Genomic DNA, 25896 nt, shown 5'->3' with positions numbered 1-25896 from the left:
ACCGAGGGCAAGTGGCTAGTACTATAAATTCTCAACCCAGCAGGCCATCAACGGACCGGTCCTTAACCGACACAGTTGGAGACACTACTTTAAGACTCCATTCTTAAAGCAAGTCCACCGATCGGTCTCAAGTTGAAACATCATTGAACATAAGTGTATTCCACAACAACCCTTCAAACTTTCTTGTTTGAAAACCTATCTAGTAGCAGGGCTAAGCATCACTACGCAGTTTTTAAAATAAAACAGGCGTCAAGGACAGGATAACAGATATCAAGATAGTAAATGCAGCAAGTAGGTTAACCCAATTCTCAACTACCTAATGCAGCATTTTCAATTCATAAGTAATAAAAGATTTAAAACATCCAAGGAGGGGTTCATGCATCCGGGGCTTGCCTTGGTTGCAGGGCAGAGAGGGACCCTCGGAGACTTCCCAAGTCTCGGATCCGACTTCCTCGAACGGAGCACCGACCTCGGGGTTCGGTTCAACGGGCGCTCCTTCGGTCACGGACACTATACGCAAAATGATGGATGCTCATGATATGCGTATGACAAATATGTAAGAAGGACCAAATCGAGTACAACTCGCCTTCTTGATGCAATACAAATCGTCACCAAATAAAGTTGTTTAATAATTTACTGTTTTTATCCAAGAGGTTGTATTTGCAAAGCAAAATCTCTTTTAATTCATAATTAACCTAAATTAACTAATTATTAACCCTATTTACCTTAATAAATTCTTAATTAACTGCTAATGACAGTAATTAAACATTAAGGTTAAACAATAACTGAATACCAAAGGTCATTAGGGTTAATGACCTCAGGTCATCACACAATCTCAAAATCACTCAACCCTAATTATGAGGATTTCACTAATCACTATCTAATTATTTTGGAATTATTATTTAAGTACTAAATAAGGGTTTACTAATATTTTATTCAAACATTATCCAAATGCCACCAAATTTTGTGTGAAGCCTGGAAATAATATTCAGAGGCTCCCCACAATTTTTGGTGATTTTTGGACATACAAATAAATTATTAAAATTCCTAGAAGTTTTATTCACTAATTAAAAGAGCAAATTTTTACAGACATGTAAACTACCAGAAAACAGAATCCACTATTTTTCTTGTGTTCTACCCACTTTATGGAACCTATACAAAAACTTTCATCATTTTTGGATTAGCACACAATTTATCACATAATTTCAAACATCAAACAAAAATTGCATAAAAAGAAAAAGAAAAAGATCTTTGCACAGTGGGCGGCCTGGATCTTGGCCCGCAGGCTGGCCCATGCGCGCTCGGCCCACAACCGCGCTACGCGCGCTGCCCCCTTCCCTCACGCGGACACTGACGGGCGGGTCCCACCCGTCAGTTCCGTCTTCAACCTCGTGCCGCGGCTCCGGCGAGCTCCAGCGTGCCGTCGGCGAGCTCTCGGCCTCCGCGGTGAGACGCGTTAGCTTCCTCAACCTCCCGCGCACCCAGGGACACCCTTTTCTCCCACTCTCCTCTATCCTACCCCCGTGACCACGGGCACGGCGGACGGCCGCCTCGGCCGAGCAAACGCCGGCCACTACGAGCGAGTAGAGCGTGACTGGAGCAGCGCAAAAGCACCAGGGGCTCACCACGACTACAACCGAGCAAGAAGCGGCAGCGTAGAGGCTCCGGTTGACGCTGGCCACGGTGACGTGCTCGCGGCGGCGCTCGGCCGGAGTTGAGGAGGGAAACGGCTCGGGTAGGAGCTACGGTAGGGTAGAGCGTGTGTTTGGGGGTGCAATCGGTGGCGGGGCTCAAGGCGGAGCTGCTGGGGTGCTCAAATGGCTTGGAATGGCAACGGGTGAGGCGAATTTGGTCGGCGCAAGAAACTCGTCGGCGTCGGGGTTCAAGAAAAGAAAGAGGGGACTCCGGCCACTCGGGGCTTTATCCCCACGACAGAAGGCGGTTCGCGGATGAGGACGTCCACGCGAAGCACAGCAGCAAGCAGCTGCGTGGCCAGCTGCGTGGCGGCGTGCGCGGAGGCGGCTCTGCCCCGGCGGCAGAGCACCCCCCCTGCCGATCACTGTAGCAGTCCTCATCCACAGTTTGTCTTCTTGCGAAATTCGACCAAAACTTGAACTAAAGTCGAATTTCCACCAAAACGAAAGTTGTACAAAATTTTGTAAACTACAAATCATCTTTTGGTGGCCATAGCTGATTCCGAGTGGAAGGTAGCCAATTTGGCTAAACAGTTTGGAATTTCAACTCAAATCGATGAAATTCAAATTTTTGAATTGGGGGCAAAATAGGATTTCCAAAATTACTTTTGTTTTTCCTAAACAACTTGAAAAACTCCCAACATGAAAGTTGCTCAACTTTTTGTGCTCTACAACTTTCATGTTGACCACTTTTCAAAATTCCAAATGGATTTTGAATTGGGGATTTAAGTTGGAAAAGGGGACACTTTTCGGAAATCTGTATTTTCAAAATTACTTTGAATTTTGTATTGAAACTTCAAAAACTCAAAACACCAAAGTTGTACATCTTGCCAAGAGCTACAACTTTGCTTTTGAACTCAACCTCAAATTTTGTTTAGTTTTTGAATTGCACAAAAAGGGGCAATTCTAGGGTCCAGAAATCAGGGTTTTCCCCCCCTTAGCTTTTCGGAAAACTTCCACCCTAGGGGTTTTAGCAACCACACAAGCATCAACACACCACATAAGCACACTCTACCTCCCTAAGCTCAAGCAATCAAAGTAAACTGGTTTTAAGTTGATGCATACTAATGTGCTTAACAAATATGCTTTGCAATGCTTATGATGACATGATCCGTTTTTAGTAACCGTAACATCGGGGATGTTACAGCCCTTCCCCCTTAAAGAAATCTCGTCCCCGAGATTTAAAACCTTAGGGTAAGTAATGGAAAAGGAAATTTGTCAAAACTCTTTCATCTTCAACTTTCCCATAAGGCAAGAAGTTGGGGAAAACACTCCATTATAAGCATATATGTACATTAAGTACATGGCTTTGGCGACTCTTTTCCTTCACTAGAGTACACTCTTTATTTATCATATGTTCTCCTGAAGAGAAGCGTGGAATTCAGGGAAATTCTCTAGCAAGTAATCTTCAGATTCCCAGGTGGCTTCCCCTTCAGAGTGCTGGCTCCATTGTACCTTGTACCATTTGGTGGTTGTTCTTCGAGTAACTCTATCTTTCTGATCCAGTACTCGGATAGGATACTCCGAATAAGTTAGATCTGGTTCAAGTTCTACATCTTCAATATCTTGAACTCGGTCTGGTACCCGAAGACACTTTTTCAGTTGAGACACATGGAACACATTATGCACCCCGGATAATCGTTCAGGCAGTTTAAGGCGGTAAGCGACCTGTCCACATCGGTCAATGATTGGAAATGGACCAATGTAACGAGGCGCTAACTTGCCTTTAACACCAAAACGATTTACTCCTTTCATTGGGGATACTTTTAAATACACATGATCACCTTTGACGAACTTTAATGGTCGACGTCTTTTATCAGCATAACTTTTCTGTCGAGACTGAGCAACTTTCAAGTTATTTTGGATTTGTTTCACTTTGTTCTCAGTCTCTTTCACTAGGTCAACCCCGAAGAACCATCTTTCTCCAGGTTCCGACCAGTGTAATGGAGTTCGACATCGGCGACCATACAGTGCCTCAAAAGGAGCCATCTTGATACTCTCTTGGTAGCTATTATTGTAAGAAAATTCTGCTAGAGGCAAGCAGTCATCCCACTTATCTGGAAAATTCAGGGCACAAGATCTTAATAGATCTTCTAGGGTTTGATTCACCCTTTCAGTTTGTCCACCGGTTTGAGGGTGGAGGCTGTGCTGTATAAAAGTTTAGTGCCCAGGGACTCGTGTAAACATTTCCAGAATTGGGAGACAAATTGTGTGCCTCTATCTGACACTATTGTCTTTGGCACCCCGTGCAGACTTAGGATACGGTCGAAATAAATCTTAGCATAGGTGGAGGCAGGATACAATAGCTTTACAGGCAGAAAATGTGCCGTTTTGGTGAGACGATCTACTATGACCCAAATTGAATCAAAGCCCTTGGCCGTCTTGGGCAATCCTACTATGAAATCCATACTTATGTCATCCCATTTCCATGCGGGGATAGGCAAAGGTTGCAACTCCCCAGCGGACTTGAGATGAATGGCTTTGACCTTTCGACAGGTGTCACATTGGGCCACATAGCGAGCTATCTCTATCTTCATTTTTGTCCACCAAAACCTTTGCCTTAGGTCCTGATACATCTTATTGCTTCCCGGATGAATAGAATACCTCGTGGTATGAGTTTCATCTAGGATTTGTTGACGTAGCTCAGGTACCTTTGGAACCACTAACCGGTTTTTGAACCAGATTACTCCCGCATCATCCACCTTAAAGTCTGTGGGTGCTCTATTAGAAATCTTCTCTTTAAGATGTCTCATGCCTTTGTTTTCTTTTTGTGCCTTTATGATTTGAGCTTCGAGATTGAAATCAATCTTTAGATTGGCAAGGCTTCCTTGGGAAATCATTTCTATTCCCAAGTTCTCTAGCTCTTGGCACAAAGTTATGTCTCTAGGCATCACTGTTACGCAATTGCAGTGAGCCTTACGACTGAGGGCATCAGCTACTACATTTGCCTTGCCAGGGTGATAATGCACCTCAAGGTCGTAATCTTTAATTAATTCTAGCCACCTTCGCTGGCGCATATTAAGCTCAGCTTGAGTAAAGATATACTTCAAGCTTTTGTGATCTGTATATAGATTACATGTGTTCCCCAACAGATAATGACGCCAGATCTTTAATGCATGTACCACGGCGGCTAGTTCAAGATCATGGGTCGGGTAATTCTCTTCATGGGGTTTGAGTTGTCTGGAAGCATATGCAATTACGCGACCCTCCTGCATTAGCACACAGCCTATCCCGATCCCTGATGCATCACAATATACATCAAAGGGTTTTTCAATATCTGGCTGGGCTAAGACAGGTGCAGTTGTCAACAACCTTTTCAGAGTCTGAAAGGCTTGCTCACATTGGGGTGACCAAACAAACTTGGTTTGATTTTTGAGCAAGGTTGTGATTGGTTTGGTGACTCTGGAAAAGTCCGGGATAAAACGACGGTAATATCCCGCCATACCCAAAAAACTACGGACCTCATGTACCGTAGTTGGGGGTTTCCAATTCAACACATCTTCTACCTTGCCTGGGTCTACAGCGACTCCCTCCGCTGATAATACATGCCCCAGGAAATGGACTTTGTCCAGCCAGAACTCACATTTGCTGAACTTGGCGTATAGCTGATGTTCCCTGAGACGAGTCAGCACGACCCTCAAATGTTCAGCATGTTCTTTCTTAGTTTTGGAGTAAATCAAAATGTCGTCAATAAAGACTACAACAAATTTATCTAGTTCTGGCATGAAGACAGAGTTCATCAGGTACATGAAATGGGCCGGTGCATTGGTCAACCCAAAGGACATCACCAAGTATTCATATAGCCCGTAACGGGTTGTAAAAGCTGTCTTGGGCACATCTTCCGGCCTAATTTTAATTTGGTGGTACCCTGATCTCAAGTCAATTTTTGAGAATACTTTGGCCCCAGCTAGCTGGTCAAACAATAAGTCAATGCGGGGCAATGGGTACTTGTTCTTAATCGTTACCTCATTTAGAGGACGATAGTCGACACACAGCCTTAATGTCTGATCTTTCTTTTTCACAAACAAGGCTGGGCAACCCCATGGAGAAGAACTGGGCTGAATAAAACCCTTCTGCAACAACTCTTGTAATTGGGTTTTTAATTCGGCCAGCTCTTTCGGTGCCATTCTGTAGAGGGTAAGTTTAGATTAGTAAGAGAGACCTTAAAGGTTAGCAAGAATAGGATTGATTCTATTCACCCAACCCAAACAAGGAGGAAGGAACTTAACCAGTTAATACATCATGATGCATGCACGAACTTACGATTCCTACTAACAATTCGTAACGATATTACTTTAAACTTTTACAACATAGGGCAATACTTATGTTGCTCCTCCATACCACTTCAAAAATTCTAAGAAAGCCTATAGACAGGGGTAGGTTAGGACTAAGCACTTGGACTCAAAATAGGCAGGTTCATAGTATTAGATCCAAATGAATTTTTGAAGTTTTTCAATAGGTACAGCAGTCATCTTAGCAACGAATGCTCTGATACCAGCTGTGGCAGAACCCCCTAAGTGTTTGGGCCCACCGGCACCTGCCATTGTCCTAAGGACCTCTGACGGTGATGCCGGGAGTCCTCCCACTTTAGAAGTCCGATGAGCATCGCTGGACGCTCATTCCACTGCTACCTGTGGCATACCAAGCTGGCTCGTCCTGACCACTGGTAATGGTCAAACAACGAAAACTGCTTCTTCTCGCCCTTACAGGATAGCAAGTGGCCACCTCAACACCAGGATCATTCGTTGCGAAGATAAGGCAGTAACTCAAACGACACAAGACTAAAATAATATTTCAGAGTAAAACAGCGGAAGTATTACATAACTTAATTTGCAAAAGGAGTTCTTCCAAATAGTAGAGTGTTATTACAAGCCTGGTCCAGCGGAGCAACTGAAACTTTAGTACAGACAGTACAAATTTACAGACCCTGCCCATGGGTCACGCTCACTCTTCTTCGTCGTCAACCTCGACGACGGTCACACAACAGGGTCCGAAGCAAGTCGGCTCCTGCGCTCCACTTGCAACAGGGGTATTGAAACCCTGAGTACGGGAGTACTCAACAAGACTTACCCGATGGGAAAAGAGGAGAACTTAGGAATGCAGGCTTAGGGTAGACAAGGGGTGGCTGAGCAAGGAGCCAAAATGTTTTGCTAAAAGCTTACTAGTAGTGCATCCTTATTTTCAAGTTTTAACCGCGAATTCCTCTTCCGCAGAGGCTGAGGAGTTCGAGGATAGTTTAACTAGTTGTTCCCCACAGACGAATCCGTGAGTTCCTAGTCCCATCACAAAGTATTATTTATCGATGGCCATAGCTTCATGTCGCTATGAGTCCGGGAATTGGGATCCGAACCTCATGAGACATTTTCCCCTTTCTCATTTTATCATTCAGTTGCTTATTTAACTACGATGAGGGTCGAAGGAATTGAGTCTCCCAATCGGGGAGCAACGACGATTCGAATCGCTTAGCAATCCAGCTGGAGTTCCTAACCACCCGACATATGTAGAACCAAATCTTGCATATATCAACCCAAATCAAGCTCTCCCCAAATTTGACCAGGTTCGCGGCACCCGAGAGCACAGTACCCCACCATCCTACAGCCGATCTAGATGTTTTCCGGTCATCTCAGACCCGTAAGGTGGGTACACACTACTCTCGCCATCTTTCCACTCCCAGTGCGCGAGTAGCTGTTCGCGTCGAGGGATCACAAGACCGGGCTTACCGAGGGCAAGTGGCTAGTACTATAAATTCTCAACCCAGCAGGCCATCAACGGACCGGTCCTTAACCGACACAGTTGGAGACACTACTTTAAGACTCCATTCTTAAAGCAAGTCCACCGACCGGTCTCAAGTTGAAACATCATTGAACATAAGTGTATTCCACAACAACCCTTCAAACTTTCTTGTTTGAAAACCTATCTAGTAGCAGGGCTAAGCATCACTACGCAGTTTTTAAAATAAAACAGGCGTCAAGGACAGGATAACAGATATCAAGGTAGTAAATGCAGCAAGTAGGTTAACCCAATTCTCAACTACCTAATGCAGCATTTTCAATTCATAAGTAATAAAAGATTTAAAACATCCAAGGAGGGGTTCATGCATCCGGGGCTTGCCTTGGTTGCAGGGCAGAGAGGGACCCTCGGAGACTTCCCAAGTCTCGGATCCGACTTCCTCGAACGGAGCACCGACCTCGGGGTTCGGTTCAACGGGCGCTCCTTCGGTCACGGACACTATACGCAAAATGATGGGTGCTCATGATATGCGTATGACAAATATGTAAGAAGGACCAAATCGAGTACAACTCGCCTTCTTGATGCAATACAAATCGTCACCAAATAAAGTTGTTTAATAATTTACTGTTTTTATCCAAGAGGTTGTATTTGCAAAGCAAAATCTCTTTTAATTCATAATTAACCTGAATTAACTAATTATTAACCCTATTTACCTTAATAAATTCTTAATTAACTGCTAATGACAGTAATTAAACATTAAGGTTAAACAATAACTGAATACCAAAGGTCATTAGGGTTAATGACCTCAGGTCATCACACAATCTCAAAATCACTCAACCCTAATTATGAGGATTTCACTAATCACTATCTAATTATTTTGGAATTATTATTTAAGTACTAAATAAGGGTTTACTAATATTTTATTCAAACATTATCCAAATGCCACCAAATTTTGTGTGAAGCCTGGAAATAATATTCAGAGGCTCCCCACAATTTTTGGTGATTTTTGGACATACAAATAAATTATTAAAATTCCTAGAAGTTTTATTCACTAATTAAAATAGCAAATTTTTACAGACATGTAAACTACCAGAAAACAGAATCCACTATTTTTCTTGTGTTCTACCCACTTTATGGAACCTATACAAAAACTTTCATCATTTTTGGATTAGCACACAATTTATCACATAATTTCAAACATCAAACAAAAATTGCATAAAAAGAAAAAGAAAAAGATCTTTGCACAGTGGGCGGCCTGGATCTTGGCCCGCAGGCCGGCCCATGCGTGCTCGGCCCACAACCGCGCTGCGCGCGCTGCCCCCTTCCCTCACGCGGACACTGACGGGCGGGTCCCACCCGTCAGTTCCGTCTTCAACCTCGTGCCGCGGCTCCGGCGAGCTCCAGCGTGCCGTCGGCGAGCTCTCGGCCTCCGCGGTGAGACGCGTTAGCTTCCTCAACCTCCCGCGCACCCAGGGACACCCTTTTCTCCCACTCTCCTCTATCCTACCCCCGTGACCACGGGCACGGCGGACGGCCGCCTCGGCCGAGCAAACGCCGGCCACTACGAGCGAGTAGAGCGTGACTGGAGCAGCGCAAAAGCACCAGGGGCTCACCACGACTACAACCGAGCAAGAAGCGGCAGCGTAGAGGCTCCGGTTGACGCTGGCCACGGTGACGTGCTCGCGGCGGCGCTCGGCCGGAGTTGAGGAGGGAAACGGCTCGGGTAGGAGCTACGGTAGGGTAGAGCGTGTGTTTGGGGGTGCAATCGGTGGCGGGGCTCAAGGCGGAGCTGCTGGGGTGCTCAAATGGCTTGGAATGGCAACGGGTGAGGCGAATTTGGTCGGCGCAAGAAACTCGTCGGCGTCGGGGTTCAAGAAAAGAAAGAGGGGACTCCGGCCACTCGGGGCTTTATCCCCACGACAGAAGGCGGTTCGCGGATGAGGACGTCCACGCGAAGCACAGCAGCAAGCAGCTGCGTGGCCAGCTGCGTGGCGGCGTGCGCGGAGGCGGCTCTGCCCCGGCGGCAGAGCACCCCCCCCTGCCGATCACTGTAGCAGTCCTCATCCACAGTTTGTCTTCTTGCGAAATTCGACCAAAACTTGAACTAAAGTCGAATTTCCACCAAAACGAAAGTTGTACAAAATTTTGTAAACTACAAATCATCTTTTGGTGGCCATAGCTGATTCCGAGTGGAAGGTAGCCAATTTGGCTAAACAGTTTGGAATTTCAACTCAAATCGATGAAATTCAAATTTTTGAATTGGTGGCAAAATAGGATTTCCAAAATTACTTTTGTTTTTCCTAAACAACTTGAAACACTCCCAACATGAAAGTTGCTCAACTTTTTGTGCTCTACAACTTTCATGTTGACCACTTTTCAAAATTCCAAATGGATTTTGAATTGGGGATTTAAGTTGGAAAAGGGGACACTTTTCGGAAATCTGTATTTTCAAAATTACTTTGAATTTTGTATTGAAACTTCAAAAACTCAAAACACCAAAGTTGTACATCTTGCCAAGAGCTACAACTTTTCTTTTGAACTCAACCTCAAATTTTGTTTAGTTTTTGAATTGCACAAAAAGGGGCAATTCTAGGGTCCAGAAATCAGGGTTTTCCCCCCCTTAGCTTTTCGGAAAACTTCCACCCTAGGGTTTTAGCAACCACACAAGCATCAACACACCACATAAGCACACTCTACCTCCCTAAGCTCAAGCAATCAAAGTAAACTGGTTTTAAGTTGATGCATACTAATGTGCTTAACAAATATGCTTTGCAATGCTTATGATGACATGATCCGTTTTTAGTAACCGTAACATCGGGGATGTTACACTTTCAGGGCACATACGTGCGCCTTGGAAACTCCTGGGACCTCAGGAGCTACCGATAGAAGCCTGATGAGTCTCTCTGAGACTTCATTAGGCGTTTCTCCATGCAGTGCGCCGAGCTCCCCAACATCACCGACTCCGATGTCATCAGGGCCTTTATCGCTGGGACCACCTGCAAGGAGTTGGTGCACGAGCTTGGGCGTAGGACCCCCACAAGCACTAGTCAATTGCTCGACATCGCCACCAACTTTGCCTCGGGCGAAGAGGCAGTTGGGGCAATCTTCTTCGATGGCAACGCCAAGGGGAAGCAGAAAGCCGAGGCCACTGAGGCCTCAGGCTCCCAATACCCTAAAAAGAAGAAAAAGGGTCGCAAGGGGAAGCAGGGCCGGTCGGACGACAACCTCGTCGCTGCGGCAGATCGCAAGAACCCCAAGCGGGCTCCTGCTGGGCCTGGTCTCTTCGACAAGATGTTGAAGAAGTCGTGCCCCTATCATAGGGGCCCCATCAAGCACACCCTCGAGGAGTGCACCGTCCTGCGTCGTTTCTATACCGGCATCACAACCAAGGAAGATGCAGAAGAGCCCCCCAAGGACAATGATAACAACGCTGAGGGGGAAGGCTTCCCCAATGTCAGGAACTGTCTCCTCATCTTTGGGGGGTGCACGGCTCGGCTCACTGCGAGCCAGAGGAAGCGCAAACTCCATTAGGTGTGCACGGTCAACATAGCCGCACCCTCTTCCTCAAATGGTCGGAGAACGCCATCACCTTCGATCGACGAGATCATGTGGACTAGGTCCCAAACCCCGAGAGCTATTCGCTCATCGTCGACCCCATCATCGTCGAGACACGTCTCTCTAAGGTGATGATGGATGGAGGGAGTAGCCTCAACATTCTTTATGCCGAGACTTTGGCCATTGTTGATATTTGGTAACGCAATTAGAAAATGATCCGCAAGCGCACGGATATCGGTGAGCATTTCACCCGGGAGGTTATCCAGAGTTATTGTATTTATATTTTTACCACTAGGAGAAAGGGTGCATCTGACTAACCAAATCTATTGCTATTACCCCTTTAGGCTACAAAGAATGTTTCTCGATGTGAGTGATATATAGAGAAGACTGCAACCGTAGTCTCGTTCTAACCTTGGTAAGGATGATCTACTGTTCTATTGTGGAGGCTCACGGAATCTAGACAACACAAAGGATGTTCGACCCGCACCTATAAACCCTACCCATCCTGCTAACAAGATATGGGGTACAAAAGTAACTCGGAAATGTCACGTTCCTCGCTACTACCACGGTCCAGCTAGTTAGGGGATATCTATGAGTACCCTAGCCTAAACACCACGTTTACGCTAGCAATGATTACTCTAATACTCAACCGGAAGAGGATTAAAGTAAACTCATAAACCAAAGAACAATAAAACAAGAACTTACTAGAATTAGAAGTCGAATTACTGAAGAATCTTAGAAGCAAGCCTCGGGTTAGGAGACTTGATCCCGTAGGTACAACTCGGAGTAGACACCGACAGGCGGCCTTCCTCCGATCTACACCTCCACTCTATCTCTCTCATTCTAGGAGAAACTAGAAGATCTATTTCTACTTACATTGGTTGCTAAGCCTAAAAAGAAATATTATTTAGAGAAGAGGTTTTCCTTCGAGGGCACCCCTCAATCTCTATGATAACTTCTTGTCTTCTCCAGGGGCCAGGGGCCTTGCTTATATAGTCCTCCTTCTCTGTGTGTTTTTGGTTCAGCAGGCGATGTGGTACTAAACTTTCCACCATATCTCATTAAAATGCACATAGGCCTTAATGGACCAAAATCTGATTTGGGCCCAATTAATCCCGCAGCTCTTTTATGTGGAGTCCTTCTTTTATTAATATCTCTTGATTCCAAACTCCAAATATAGCAAATAATATATGCATTTCGATCAGCTCGACGAGATCTTTGCAATGGTGTACTCCATTCTGTGATTGGTGGAAACACCTGGGCGGGCGCCCAAGGGGGGTGGGCGGGCGCCCTGCCCCCGGGCCCGTTTGCCTTCTCGTTCGTTCCCGTGGCTTCTGGAGTCTTCTAGATGATAGAAAATTGTGCGGCACATTAATATCTCTATGTAATCCCAACGTGTGGGCCTTTCTTCCATATTTCCTGATAACCCCCTGCAGAAATAGACAAACACCAAAACTCGTGGAATTCTGTCAGATAAAACCCTAAGTCTAGATGTTGATTTTATTTGGATCCTTTTCTTTGTTTATTTGATGATTATATTTGGTACTTAAGGACCGTCAACAACTCCCCCAAGCTTACCTCTTGCTCGTCCCTGAGCAAGGATGAACTCAAGAGTTTCTACAGTGGTTTCATGCCTTAAAAGTACACACTCATTCAAGCAAGATCTCATCTCTGAGTTAGAATAAACTGTTAAGACTTAAAACTTACTCATTTTACCTTTCACCATGGGGCTTGTAACCGTCACTTGTGTCTTGAGTAGTTAAAAGATAGAACGGTCAAGTCAAGCGCCATGTCTCTTATTCTTGATCAGCTATAGCTCTGGAGTTTTTGCAGATTTTCAAATAAAACACAGAGATTCTTTATATGACTCTCTCAGATCTCTCTTTTGTGGTATTTCTTGATCCTTACCAAGGCAGTAATGGTATATGCCTTCTCTCAAAGTATGTGGTATTTTTGGTATGAGGCATAGTGATATTGCCTTCTCTCTTACCCTACTCTAATAAGGTTTTGATATCTGGAGCTCATAGGTGGGAGACAGATAATACATACTTACAAGACATTTATTGCATGGTCAAACCATGGATCCAGAGAAACAAGTCAATAAGTCAAATCAAGATGTGCATGTGTGGCGAATGAATGGTGTATGGTGATGATGATGATAATAATGGTGAAAGTCTAATTCTACTTTTGCTCTTTTGAGGGGATACATACCTTTCTTGCACTTTGAAGCTTTTTGGGGAGAATGAGATGCTCTATATTTTCTTTTTCTTTCCTCTCTGGTGGGTATCTTGTACCCCTAATTCTACTGTCGGACACTTGTCCATTTTTACCTCTCGTCTCACTTTTTCTTTTCTTTGAGGTTCCGGGCACTTGCCCCTTTTTATTTCCTCGTATTTTTTCCTCTTTCTTTTTTTAGAGCACTCATCTCCTTAAATAATATAGCAAGTGGTAGTAACCAAGATAACTCGAGCATTTATTTCACAGGGAATAACAGGGATAGGAAAATATTTTTGGCTATTCTCTCTCGGATTAGGAGTAGAATAATTTCGGGTGAATGTGGAGATGGAAATGAGTGGATATATGTGGATGGTACTTCCAGAGTAGAAGTAGCATGTATGAGTGAACGTGCAAGTGAATCTTGATTTTAACCACATGATAAGCTCCTAAGGGTCTACACAGCTTGACCACACTCAATGCTCATAAGCAGTAAAAAGTAAATATATGGCTCAAAGTCTAGCAAGCATGTATATATGGCTGTGGTAGGAATTTAAACTCTCATCATACAGGAACTCATCATGTGATATTTTAAAGATTTTTTCAAAGATAAAATTCTCTAGAATTCTAGCATCTCTAGGAACAGATAAACAACAGCTCAACCTTCCCATATCATATTTGTTAACGACTTAGACTTTAGATCAAGTACTCTTCCCACAAGTTCAGGTTTAGAGCAAATCTTACTTCATAACAGTCATGCCTAAACTTGAGAGAGATTTCAATTTTAAGAACTAGTCATGGCAGAGCAACTATTCATCATTTCCATGTGAGAGTTTATCATGAGGGTTCATAGCAAACTTTATTTATTTATTTATTTAGCAAACTAAGCAAAGATATATATATATATATATATATATATATATATATATATATATATATATATATATATATATATATATATATATAAGCACAAAATCTTTATTTGGGTTTTCATTATTATGCATCTTTTATTGTTTGAGTAAAGTATAAACGCGAGTAGAAACACTTAGCTGGATAAATGGGGGTGCTCTCCCCAAAGCTGGATTTTGACGTAATTTCTTCTGATGTAGCTACCAGGTGGTGGAGGTGTATTCGAAAGTCGGCAGCACCCTGACAGCGATTAGGATGTCCTCCGTCTGCTAGTCTTCTTTGATCCTTGAATTCTGTGGAGCTCAAATAGACAACAAAGCTTTGTGGAACTGGTTAAGTGTTAGCATAAATATCTAGCCTTTATCATGTTGAGCCTCCTCAATAAATGTTACTTATTTAGCAGGATCATGCACTTATTATTTTTATATTTTTATTGTAAGATGAAAACTTATTTATTTTATTTTTATGCCACCACAGTGAATGTACTTATGGGTTTTATGCCATGAGCATACTCACATGGGACTTACTATTTTTTAACATTTTTATTTTCTTTTCAAGATAGCATGAACCTGATTAACTAAGCAAACTATTGAATGGAAAAGGATAACTACCAAGTTTACCTCTTGGCAAGGCGTTCGGTATTTTTAAGTCCTCCGAACGGGACTCTCCGTTTTCTCAGTCGTCCTGGGATTCGCTAGGTGGCGTAGTCGGTGATTCCGGCGGCGCCTCCTCTTCGTGTATAACTATCTTCTCTCTCCACATCTGACTCGGTGCTACGGTCTCCTCAGGATAGTTCTGTTCAAGCTGTATGTCTTCAGACCTTATCACTTCTCCTTCGTAGTCTACCCATCCGTTCTTGATGATTTGCCTCTTCTGGTTGTGGTTGCGTCGTCTTCTTCTTGTCCTGACCTGCTTAGAGTCTTCAATTATATAGTTAGGGTCAGTAAAATAGCTGCATACCTTCTCAGAGGGGAAGTACATGTGGACTTCTCCAGTTCCAATGTAGATGATTGCTTTGATAGTATTGAGGAACGGTATTCCAAGGATGGTGGGTGGATCATACTCGTCTTCTCCCATGTCAATGATCTGAAAATCATCTGGAGCTGAATATATATTGGTTGTAGGGGCATGGTTCCATGCAGGAGCTGATAAGTGACTGCAGCCATTATTTTGACGTCAGATCCGGTGTCGTAGAGTGTCTTCTGAAAAGAGTATCCATTGATTGTGCATTCGACGCTTGGAACACCAGGGTCGTCCTTCTTGATCAGGAAAGGCGACTTGAGTCGACGATCTTGACCTCCTCCGACAAGGATCCAATGTTTTAAGTCTTCTGGACAAGACTTCTCACTGTCTTCATCCTTTAGGTGCATCATTTGATTAGGTGTGGACCTTGACGTCTGCACCTCTTGATACGGTGTCACCTATGTTCTTTGTTTGCCCAGCAGTTCGAAGTGCAGTGTTGGCAATATCCTGCTCAGTGTGTTTGTGCTCATAGATCCAAGTCCTTCACTTGGTAGAGTCTAGGAGTTGTAAAACTCCTCCATGTTTTGTTTGAAGTGTACCTATTCATAGAGACAAGGCAGAGATCAAGTGCATGGGCCCTGTTGGTGGAAAACACCAACAGAACCAAAAGTGTATTTGTTCTTCTCTAACCTTAAGCATAGTGAGCAAGACAAAGTTGATGGATCATGAGTGTAGCATTTAAAACATTAGTCAGATCATATGGCTCAACCTAATGGAAAGATAATCTATCTATATTTATGTTTTGTTTATATCTTCCAAAGATTGAATGTGCAACATTTTAGCTTATATGATTAGGAGTGTGGGATAATGGAGGTAGTACTAGGAACAAAGATTAAAGGACTAAACATGTTGAATTAATTGGGTTGGTTAATTTGGAGTTATAAATCATACATGTTTGTATCTTTGTTTATGTGAATGCTACAACCAAGGAGAAGCTTATAAAAGTGATAGTCAAGTACTTTAAAATGTTACCTTACTTGAAGAGTGACGGTACAGTATCACCTTGTGGAAGCTTTCCTTTCTTAGCGGTTGTGCATCGTGTTTGTGGCACCCTCCATGAATCATCTCTTTATGATGAATGAGCTATGTCCTTCTTGTGCAAATTGTTAAACTTCATGTGTCTCCTTTATCTCCAATGAGTTTGTATCTCAGGACTTCCCAGGTTGAAAGTTCTCCTGCAGGGGTTAGTCCAACAAAATATCCCATATCTACTATAGCATACTATCGGCTCAAAAATCAACCTAGACACCATGTCTAATTTGATTTAGAAGGGCATTTTAACCTAAGCACCATGCTTAATTTAAAATCCCTTGGAAGTAAGATCATCATTCCTAAACTAAGCACCATGCTTAATTAAGAGATAAATAAAACTATTCCAAACCTAGACATATACTAAAGCAAATAAAGGTAGCATGAGAGCATTTATAGAGATCTACTTAAGTGGAGATGAAGTAGTGTAATTAGTATTTAACAAATTGAGCATGTCTCAAAGGTAAGGACAACCAACGTAGCAACAAGGCAAAAGATGTTTTTATGTAAAGTATTCCCCCAAGCTTGAATTTTACAAAATTCAAGTTTGGATGAATTTAATTCAATGTTGCATGATGATTGGTGGGACATACCTTGTGCTTGTCATTCATCCGATCTTCTTGTTCCAACCCTAGAAAGGTTAGTGGCAAGAATACCCGAAGGAATATTTCTACAATTATCTTTATATGCTCAATACACAAGGCAATGTTGCAAATAATTAGAAGTGCTTGTTTTAGGACACTAAGCTTGTCCTTGGGAAACCATCAATTAACTCAACGAGATCTGCAATATTTATTATAGACATATGCATCGACAACCGCTCTTTTAAAGTTTTTATAAATAGAAAAGAAGAGAGGGTTGGAGATCTCAAATGTGGTAATGTTGGAGAGACCAATTGATTGGGGAGATGTTGCATATGAGCATGGACTTGGTGAGGTATTTATGAAATAACTTCCATGCTCACTGTTGTTTCTCTCATTCTCAAACTCCAAGGATGATTCTTCATGAATGCTTAAAATTCCTCTAGGATTGCCTCTCAAGTTTGTTTTATCTATCCATTCAATGGTGATAGCACATGGATTTTTAATGCCCTCTAGCCATTGATGTTGCTCTTCTCGATCCTCCTTGTGGTCTTGGTGACTCTTATGCATGGGATGTCTAGAGAGATTTATAGGATCATCAGGAGGTTCAAGAGAAAGAGCATAGGAGAAATTATTAGGCTCAAGGATGGGTTGGATAGCCGAATTATGGGATTGAAATGTTTGGAAATCGGCTATTGAAACTTCCTCTCCTTGTATGGGAGATGATTCCTTCTCTATCTCTAAGATTTTTCTATGAATACTAGTACAAGAAGGGTGTCCACGAATGAAGACATACCTTCCTTTACTAATAGATAAAGAAAGAATGACTCTACCAAAGGTTATATGATTAAGACCAATGTGAAAATATTTAGGAAAAACATGGTCTTGTTGGGCTAGGTCTGAACCAGAATTTATAGAAAGATTAAAAGATTCCCTATGTGTAGCTAAAAGTGCATTATCTTCTTGATTAAAAGATAGGACCTCGGCTATAGAAAAGGGTTGGTTTTGACCTATTGCAATCAACTCCGGACACAGATCATAATTAGGGGCAGGACGTGTTGACTCCCATGGTCTATGGCTGGTCTCCGAAGATGCAAATAATTCAATAATAGGTATGGAATTTAAGTTATCCATAAAGATAAAAGAATAAAAGAATAAAAGTATAAAAGTATAATATAAGATAATAGCAAGACTCAAAGTTATCTCAGCAAACAGTCTTTCTCTCCGGCAACGGCGCCAGAAATGCTTGTTGATATTTGGTAACACAATTAGAAAATGATCCGCAAGCGCACGGATATCGGTGAGCATTTCACCCGGGAGGTTATCCAGAGTTATCGTATTTATATTTTTACCACTGGGAGAAAGGGTGCATCTGACTAACCAAATCTATTGCTATTACCCCTTTAGGCTACAAAGAATGTTTCTCGATGTGAGTGATATATAGAGAAGACTGCAACCGTAGTCTCGTTCTAACCTTGGTAAGCATGATCTACTGTTCTATTGTGGAGGCTCATGAAATCTAGACAACACAAAGGATGTTCGACCCGCACCTATAAACCCTACCCGTCCTGCTAACAAGATATGGGGTACAAAGGTAACTCGGAAATGTCACGTTCCTCGCTACTACCACGGTCCAGCTAGTCAGGGGATATCTATGAGTACCCTAGCCTAAACACCACGTTTACGCTAGCAATGATTACTCTAATACTCAACCGGAAGAGGATTAAAGTAAACTCATAAACCAAAGAACAATAAAACAAGAACTTACTAGAATTAGAAGTCGAATTACTGAAGAATCTTAGAAGCAAGCCTCGGGTTAGGAGACTTGATCCCGTAGGTACAACTCGGAGTAGACACCGACAGGCCGGCCTTCCTCCGATCTACACCTCCACTCTATCTCTCTCAATCTAGTAGAAACTAGAAGATCTATTTCTACTTACATTGGTTGCTAAGCCTAAAAAGAAATATTATTTAGAGAAGAGGTTTTCCTTCGAGGGCACCCCTCAATCTCTATGATAACTTCTTGTCTTCTCCAGGGGCCAGGGGCCTTGCTTATATAGTCCTCCTCCTCTGTGTGTTTTTGGTTCTGCAGGCGATGTGGTGCTAAACTTTCCACCATATCTCATTAAAATGCACATAGGCCTTAATGGACCAAAATCTGATTTGGGCCCAATTAATCCCGCAGCTCTTTTATGTGGAGTCCTTCTTTTATTAATATCTCTTGATTCCGAACTCCAAATATAGCAAATAATATATGCATTTCGATCAGCTCGACGAGATCTTTGCAATGGTGTACTCCATTCTGTGATTGGTGGAAACACCTGGGCGGGCGCCCAAGGGGGGTGGGCGGGCGCCCTGCCCCCGGGCCCGTTTGCCTTCTCGTTCGTTCCCGTGGCTTCTGGAGTCTTCTAGATGATAGAAAATTGTGCGGCACATTAATATCTCTATGTAATCCCGACGTGTGGGTCTTTCTTCCATATTTCCTGATAACCCCCTGTAGAAATAGACAAACACCAAAACTCGTGGAATTCTGTCAGATAAAACCCTAAGTCTAGATGTTGATTTCATTTGGATCCTTTTCTTTGTTTATTTGATGATTATATTTGGTACTTAAGGACCGTCAACAGCCATCATGGGGATCAACAAGTCTCGGCTAAGAAATGACGCAGCACCATTCCACAGAGTGGTGCCTGGGCACCGAGCCCATCCCCTCGACCAGATCGACCTGCCTGTCTGTTTCGGAACCCCCAACAACTTCATGCGCGAGATCCTCACCTTCGACGTGGTCGGGTTCCCAGGGACCTACCATGCAATCTTGGGAAGGCCATGCTACGCCAAGTTCATGGTCATCCCCAACTACACCTATCTTAAGCTCAAGATGCCGGGCCCAAATGGCATCATCACCGTTAGCACGACAAGCCAGCACACCTATCAATGTGACATCGAATGCATTGAGCAGGCCGAGGCGATAGTCGAGACGGTGTCCCTCATCACCAGCCTCGACAACATTGATCAGGACATCCCCGACCCCGAGCATCACACCGGAAGCTTCGAGCCGGTGAAGGAGACCAAGCTTATCTTCCTCGACCCCGAGGCCACCGAGGGCAAGGTGTTGAGGATCAGCACGAGCCTCGACCCCAAATAGGAAGCAGTGCTCGTTGACTTTCTCTGGGCAAATGTCGATGTATTTGCATGGAGTCTCTCGGACATGCCGGGCATACCGAGGGAGGTTGCTGAGCACTCCTTGGACGTCCGAGCCAGCACCAAGCCCACGAAGCAACGCCTACACTGATTCGATGAGGAGAAACACCTGGCCATCGGGGAGGAGATCCACAAGCTATTGGCGGCTGGGTTCATCAAGGAGGTATTCCATCTCGAGTGGTTAGCTAACCCTGTACTAGTCAAGAAGAAGAGTGGAAAATAGAGGATGTGTGTAGACTATACTAGTTTAAATAAAGCATTTGCTAAGAACCCTTTTCCATTACCTCGTATCGATCAAATAGTTGACTCTACTGCAGGATGTGAAACTTTATCTTTTCTTGATGCATACTCCGGGTACCACCAAATCAAAATGAAAGAGTCCAACCAGCTCGCGACTTCTTTCATTACCCCTTTTGGAATGTTTTGCTACGTTACCATGCCATTCGGCCTTAAGAACGCAGGGGCAACATACCAGCGATGTATGCTCCAGGTCTTTGGAGACCTCATAGGAAGAACGGTAGAGGCATACATGGATGACATCGTAGTCAAGTCTAGGAAGGCAAGTGGCCTTGTAGCTGACCTAGATGAGACCTTCCGATGCCTCAGAGCCAAAGGAATCAGGCTGAACCCCAAGAAATGTGTTTTCAGTGTCCCCCAAGGCATGCTCCTCGGGTTCATAGTCTTTGAGCGGGGGATCGAGGCCAACCCCGAGAAGGTCTCGGCCATCACCAACATGGGCCCAATCTACAACCTGAAGGGGGTACAGAGAGTCATGGGATGCCTTGCGTCCCTCAGTCGGTTTATCTCTCGCCTTGGGGAGAAAGAGTTGCCTCTGTATAGGTTGCTTAGAAAATCTGAGCACTTTTCCTGGACCCCCGAGGCTTAGGAAGCGCTTAACAAGCTCAAGGCTTTGCTCACTAACCCCCTTATCTTAGTGCCCCTGCCGAGGGGGGGCCACTACTCCTTTATGTCACAGCCATCGACCAAGTGGTCAGCGCAGCTATCATGGTCGAAAGGAAGAAAGAAGGGCACGCCTTGCCGGTCTAGAGGCCGGTATACTTCGTTAGCAAGGTGCTTTCTGACACTAAGACCCGATACCCCCAAATCCAAAAACTACTCTACGCAGAAGTCCTAGCCCGGCGCAAGCTCCGCCATTACTTTGAGTCTCACCCAATCTCGGTGGTCTTGTCTATCCCTCTGGGAGAGGTGATCCAAAACCGAGAAGCTAATGGCAGAATTGCAAAATGGGTTATAGAACTCATGGGTGATGGAATCACCTACAAGCCTCAGAAGGCCATAAAATCCCATGTCTTCGCCAATTTTGTGGCTGAGTGGATGGGGACCCAGCTCCCTCCACCCTAGATCCAGTCTGAGTGCTGGACCTTGTACTTCGACGGGTCTCTGATGAAAACCGGGGCTAGTGCAGGCCTCATCTTCATCTTGCCCCTTGTAGTAAGGATGCGATACACAATCTAATTCCACCTCCCCGCTTCAAACAACTTGGTAGAGTACGAGGCCCTTGTTAATGGCCTCCACATCGCGATCGAGCTCGGGATCAAACGACTTGATGTCCGAGGTGACTCAAGGCACATCATTGACCAAGTCATGAAAGAGTCAAGCTGCCATGATCCCAAGATGGACGCATACTGCAAGGCAGTCCGACACTTGGAAGGAAAATTCGACGGCCTCGAACTCAACCATGTGTTGAGAAAATTCAACGAAGCCGCCGATGCACTTGCAAAGATGGCATCCGAGCGGGCTACGGTCCCCTCGGATGTCTTTGTCAGTGACCTCTACAAGCCCTCTGTCGACTACGAAGAAGACGGAGGCTCGAACCACCCCTAGCTGACCCAGCCTCAAGTTCCAAAGCCACCACGGCTCCCGAGCCAGAGGCTATGGACATCAAAATTGAGGAACCCGCACCAGATGACCTACCAGACTAGAACTTTCCTTTCCTACAGCGTCTTGTCAACGGGACCTTGCCCTCGGACCAAGCCCAAGCATGAAACTGGCTCACCGTGCCAAGGCTTTTGTTCTCATCAACAGCGAGATGTACAAGCATAGCCCCTCGGGCGTCCTTATGTGCTGTGGCACCCGCCATGAAGGAGGAAAATTCCATCAGGAGATACACTCGGGGGCTTGCGGTCATCATGCGGCACCTCAGACGCTAGTAGGGAATACCTTCCGACAAGTTTTCTACTGGCCCACCGCTATGGCAGATGTTGGGAATATGCCCTAGAGGTAATCATAGAGATGATGATATTACGATTGTATCCAGGACATATATTATGAGTTCAGTGAATATCCATTATAGACAAACTTGTATTGATTAAGAATTATGTGAATTGTTTGTGAAACTCTTTTACTTGTATGGTTATTCTAAAGTTGTCCCTGATCAGAGTTCATGTAAGGATACACATGAACACTAGGTTAGCCATGTATTAGTTGATGACTTTGTTTCACAAGTCATAGACATAGAGATGTCAAACTAATAATGTGGGCACATGTATGCCATGGGGCTAGACTAACCCAACATGAGATGTTCTTATAATCTCTTTATACATCATGTACGTTATGTCCTTAGACCTGAGATTGTCGTATGTTCTCAAGATGTGAAACGACCTACTTAGGGACTATTAAACGCTACTCCGTTATAGGGTAGTTATAAAGGTGGTCTTCGGGTTTGTCAGGGAACATGCTGTGAGACACAGATGATCAAGATGGAACTTGCCCCTCTCTATGTGAGAGAGATATCACTGGATCACTCAAGTGATTGGATCAACAAATGCTTGGCCGTGCTTGGGTTAAGTGTAACCCACGAGTTGAACCAAATATCGTGTGGCAAGGGAATAACATGTATATGTATGTAGTGGTTCGTTTGATATGATCTTTGCGTACGTATAGGAGTTGTCACGCCTTGCTAGAGACCGCTATCAACTATTGGGCGAGTAGGAGTACTCGGCCTATGTCTATATGCATGTGAACCCTGAGGGTCTCACGCTTAAGGGGCTGGAAACCTAATTTGGGTTGCACCTGAATTAGACAAGGCTTAGGGTTTCTAATTGGGCCCCCGATTTGGGGCTGATTGGAGGACACCTATATAATAGAGGGAGGGGGTGTGGCCAAGGTTAATCCCACGCCGTTAGGCAGCCTCCGTCGCTCACCCATGCTCGTGCGTTTTGCTCCTCATGGACCTAGCAGTCCGAAGGCGCAATGCTTCTTTCCTGCACGTGTGGGATACCTCAGAGGTGTTTCATCTGGAGCACAAGGATGAACCGTGGGAGAGAGATTGGTGTGGTGGACGACCACGCAACTGCACGACACTGCTACTACGCGCACAACTACACCGAGTCGCTTCCGCTGCATCTACGTGTCTAGTGGTAATCCTGTGATCTATAACTTGTGGTTGATCCTTGTTTATGAGGTCGAAATTTTTTGTTTCCTAGCTAGTGTAGTGTCCTCATAATCCTTCAGTAGATGCCACTAATATCATTCGGACCAGTGAGGGATGCTAGTTCTATGCACGGCAGATCCACCTCCCGGCCTAGGCTCTACAAACGATCCCCATTACCTGGCCCTTCGCTGTCTGGGGCCTCGACCTTGCCGGGGCCCTGCAGAAGGCCCTCGGAGGCTTCACCCACTTGCTTGTCGCAATCGACAAGTTTTCTAAGTGGATTGAGGTCCGACCCATCACCAGAATCAAGGCCGATCAAGCCGTGTTATTCTTCACAGACATTATCCACTGATTTGGAGTGCCTAACTCCATTATCACAGATAAGGGCACATAGTTCACAGGTCAGAAGTTCCTAGACTTCTGCGACAGACACCACATACGTGTGGACTGGGCAGCAGTGGCTCATCCAAAGACCAATAGGCAGGTAGAACGTGCCAATGGCATGATCATCCAAGGTCTCAAGCCTAGGATCTTCAACAGGTTAGACAAGTTTAGAAGAAGATGGCTCAAAGAGCTACCGACCTTCATCTGGAGTCTACGGACTTCTCAAAGCCGAGCCACAGGCTACACCCCGTTCTTCATGGTCTATGGGTTCGAGGCCATCCTCCCCATGGACCTTGAGTACGGGTCACCAAGGGTGCAAGCATATGACAAAAATAGCTACAAAACATTCCAAGAAGACACATTGGACCAGCTGGACGAAGCTAGGGATGCAGCCCTCCTACACTCGGCTAAGTACCAGCAGGCTCTCTGGTGCTACCATGCTCGACGAGTCCGAGGCCGAGCCTTCAGGGTCAGTGACTTGGTACTGAGGCTCAGATAGAGCAACAAGGGCCGCCAGAAGCTCACACCTCCCTGGGAAGGACCCTTCGTCAACGCCGAAGTTCTCTGAACCGGCACTTACAAGCTCGCCAATGAGGAAGGGGAGGTTTACAACAACGCGTGGAACATAGAGCAGCTACGTTGCTTCTACCCTTAAGTTTTGTAAAGAAATCATTTGTACTTACTTCGAAAAAGTAATAAAGATATGAACCATGCTTATATCAGTTTTTCTTAGAGAGCGAGCCTCGGCTCTACCACGCAGAGTCCGGGCCTCCCTCGGGGGCTACATGGGGGAACCCCCTATTGTCACAAACTTCTGCATAAGTTAGAGTTTCCCCGACCCGAGCCATATTTCCCTTCCTTAAGAAACTAAAAACCACAAACCGATCTCTTAGTCTTAAGTAGGGACGAGCCTGAAAACCGTCTACGCCCATGGGCTAAGACACTTTCTACTCACCCCTTAGGATCGAAGATAGGTTCGTTTGGATTTTAGAAAAAGTCCATTATAGGGTCTAAAAAACATTAAGAAATGGGGAAGAAACTTGGGCTCGGAACGCTCTAACCAAGAACTCAGACCCTTAATGGCTCGCCTCACCTCGCGCTGTCGAGGCCAGGTCGGCCCCAAGGAAGAAGAGAAGTGCAAAAAATTCTTAAGAAAAACATTCATATTTCATATAGATATTAAGTTTACAAAGTAAGGCCCTACTAGCCTTCAATGTTTACAAACTACACTAATTATTTACAAGGGCTCTATGGCCCTGCGTTGTTAGGCTCTTGTACACCAAGGGGGGAGCTCGACTTCAGCGTCAAAGAAGGCGACTAAGGTATCTCCTAGGGCCTCCACAGCATCGGAGAGCTTCTAGACTTTCTCTCGGGCCTCCTCCTCGTCGTCGGGGACGACATAGCCCTCACTCACCGCCGGCAGGTTAATGCCGACTTAGTAGGAGCTCACCACAGCCAAGGCCTTCTTCACCCTGGTGTGGAGGGCGTCCCTCAGCCTCTCTCCGACCTGGGAGTATAGAGCCTCGACGCGCCCGCGCAGGGAAGACCCTGACAGGCATGCCTCGACCCCGAGCCCCTCGCATGCCGAGGCAACGACGGCCTCTAGAGCCGTGCGTTCCGCCGCCTCAGCATCAAGGGTCTTCTATAGAGTGTCGGCCACAGAGACCGCCTCGGCCACCTTACCCTCCAACTCTACAGAAAAAAGTCAAAAATAAGATGCAGGTCTACACGCTAACAAAGAAGGTAAGGTTACAACCATTACCTTCCGCTCGTTTCATGCTTTCCTCCGCCCGATCCCGCCACTGAGAGGCCTCGCATTGAGCCTCGGGGTGAGCAAGGTCTCCACCCGGATGACCTCATCCTTATATCTCTCGGCGGCGGCGCTCTGATCTTGAGACTCTTTGACAAGGTCGCTATTGACGGTCCTTAAGTATCAAATTTAATTATCAAATAAATAAAGAAAAGGATCCAAATGAAATCAACATCTAGACTTAGGGTTTTATCTGACAGAATTCAACGAGTTTTGGTGTTTGTCTATTTCTACAGGGGTTATCAGGAAATACGGAAGAAAGGCCCACACGTCGGGATTACATAGAGATATTAACGTGTCGCGCAATTATCTTACATCTAGAAGACTCCAGAAGCCACGGGAACTAAGCAGAGGCAGAACGGAGCCTGGCCC

Source organism: Sorghum bicolor, chromosome 1 (assembly GCF_000003195.3).
Source record: "Sorghum bicolor cultivar BTx623 chromosome 1, Sorghum_bicolor_NCBIv3, whole genome shotgun sequence".
Classification (NCBI taxonomy): Eukaryota; Viridiplantae; Streptophyta; class Magnoliopsida; order Poales; family Poaceae; genus Sorghum; species Sorghum bicolor.
This window is presented reverse-complemented; position numbering follows the sequence as displayed.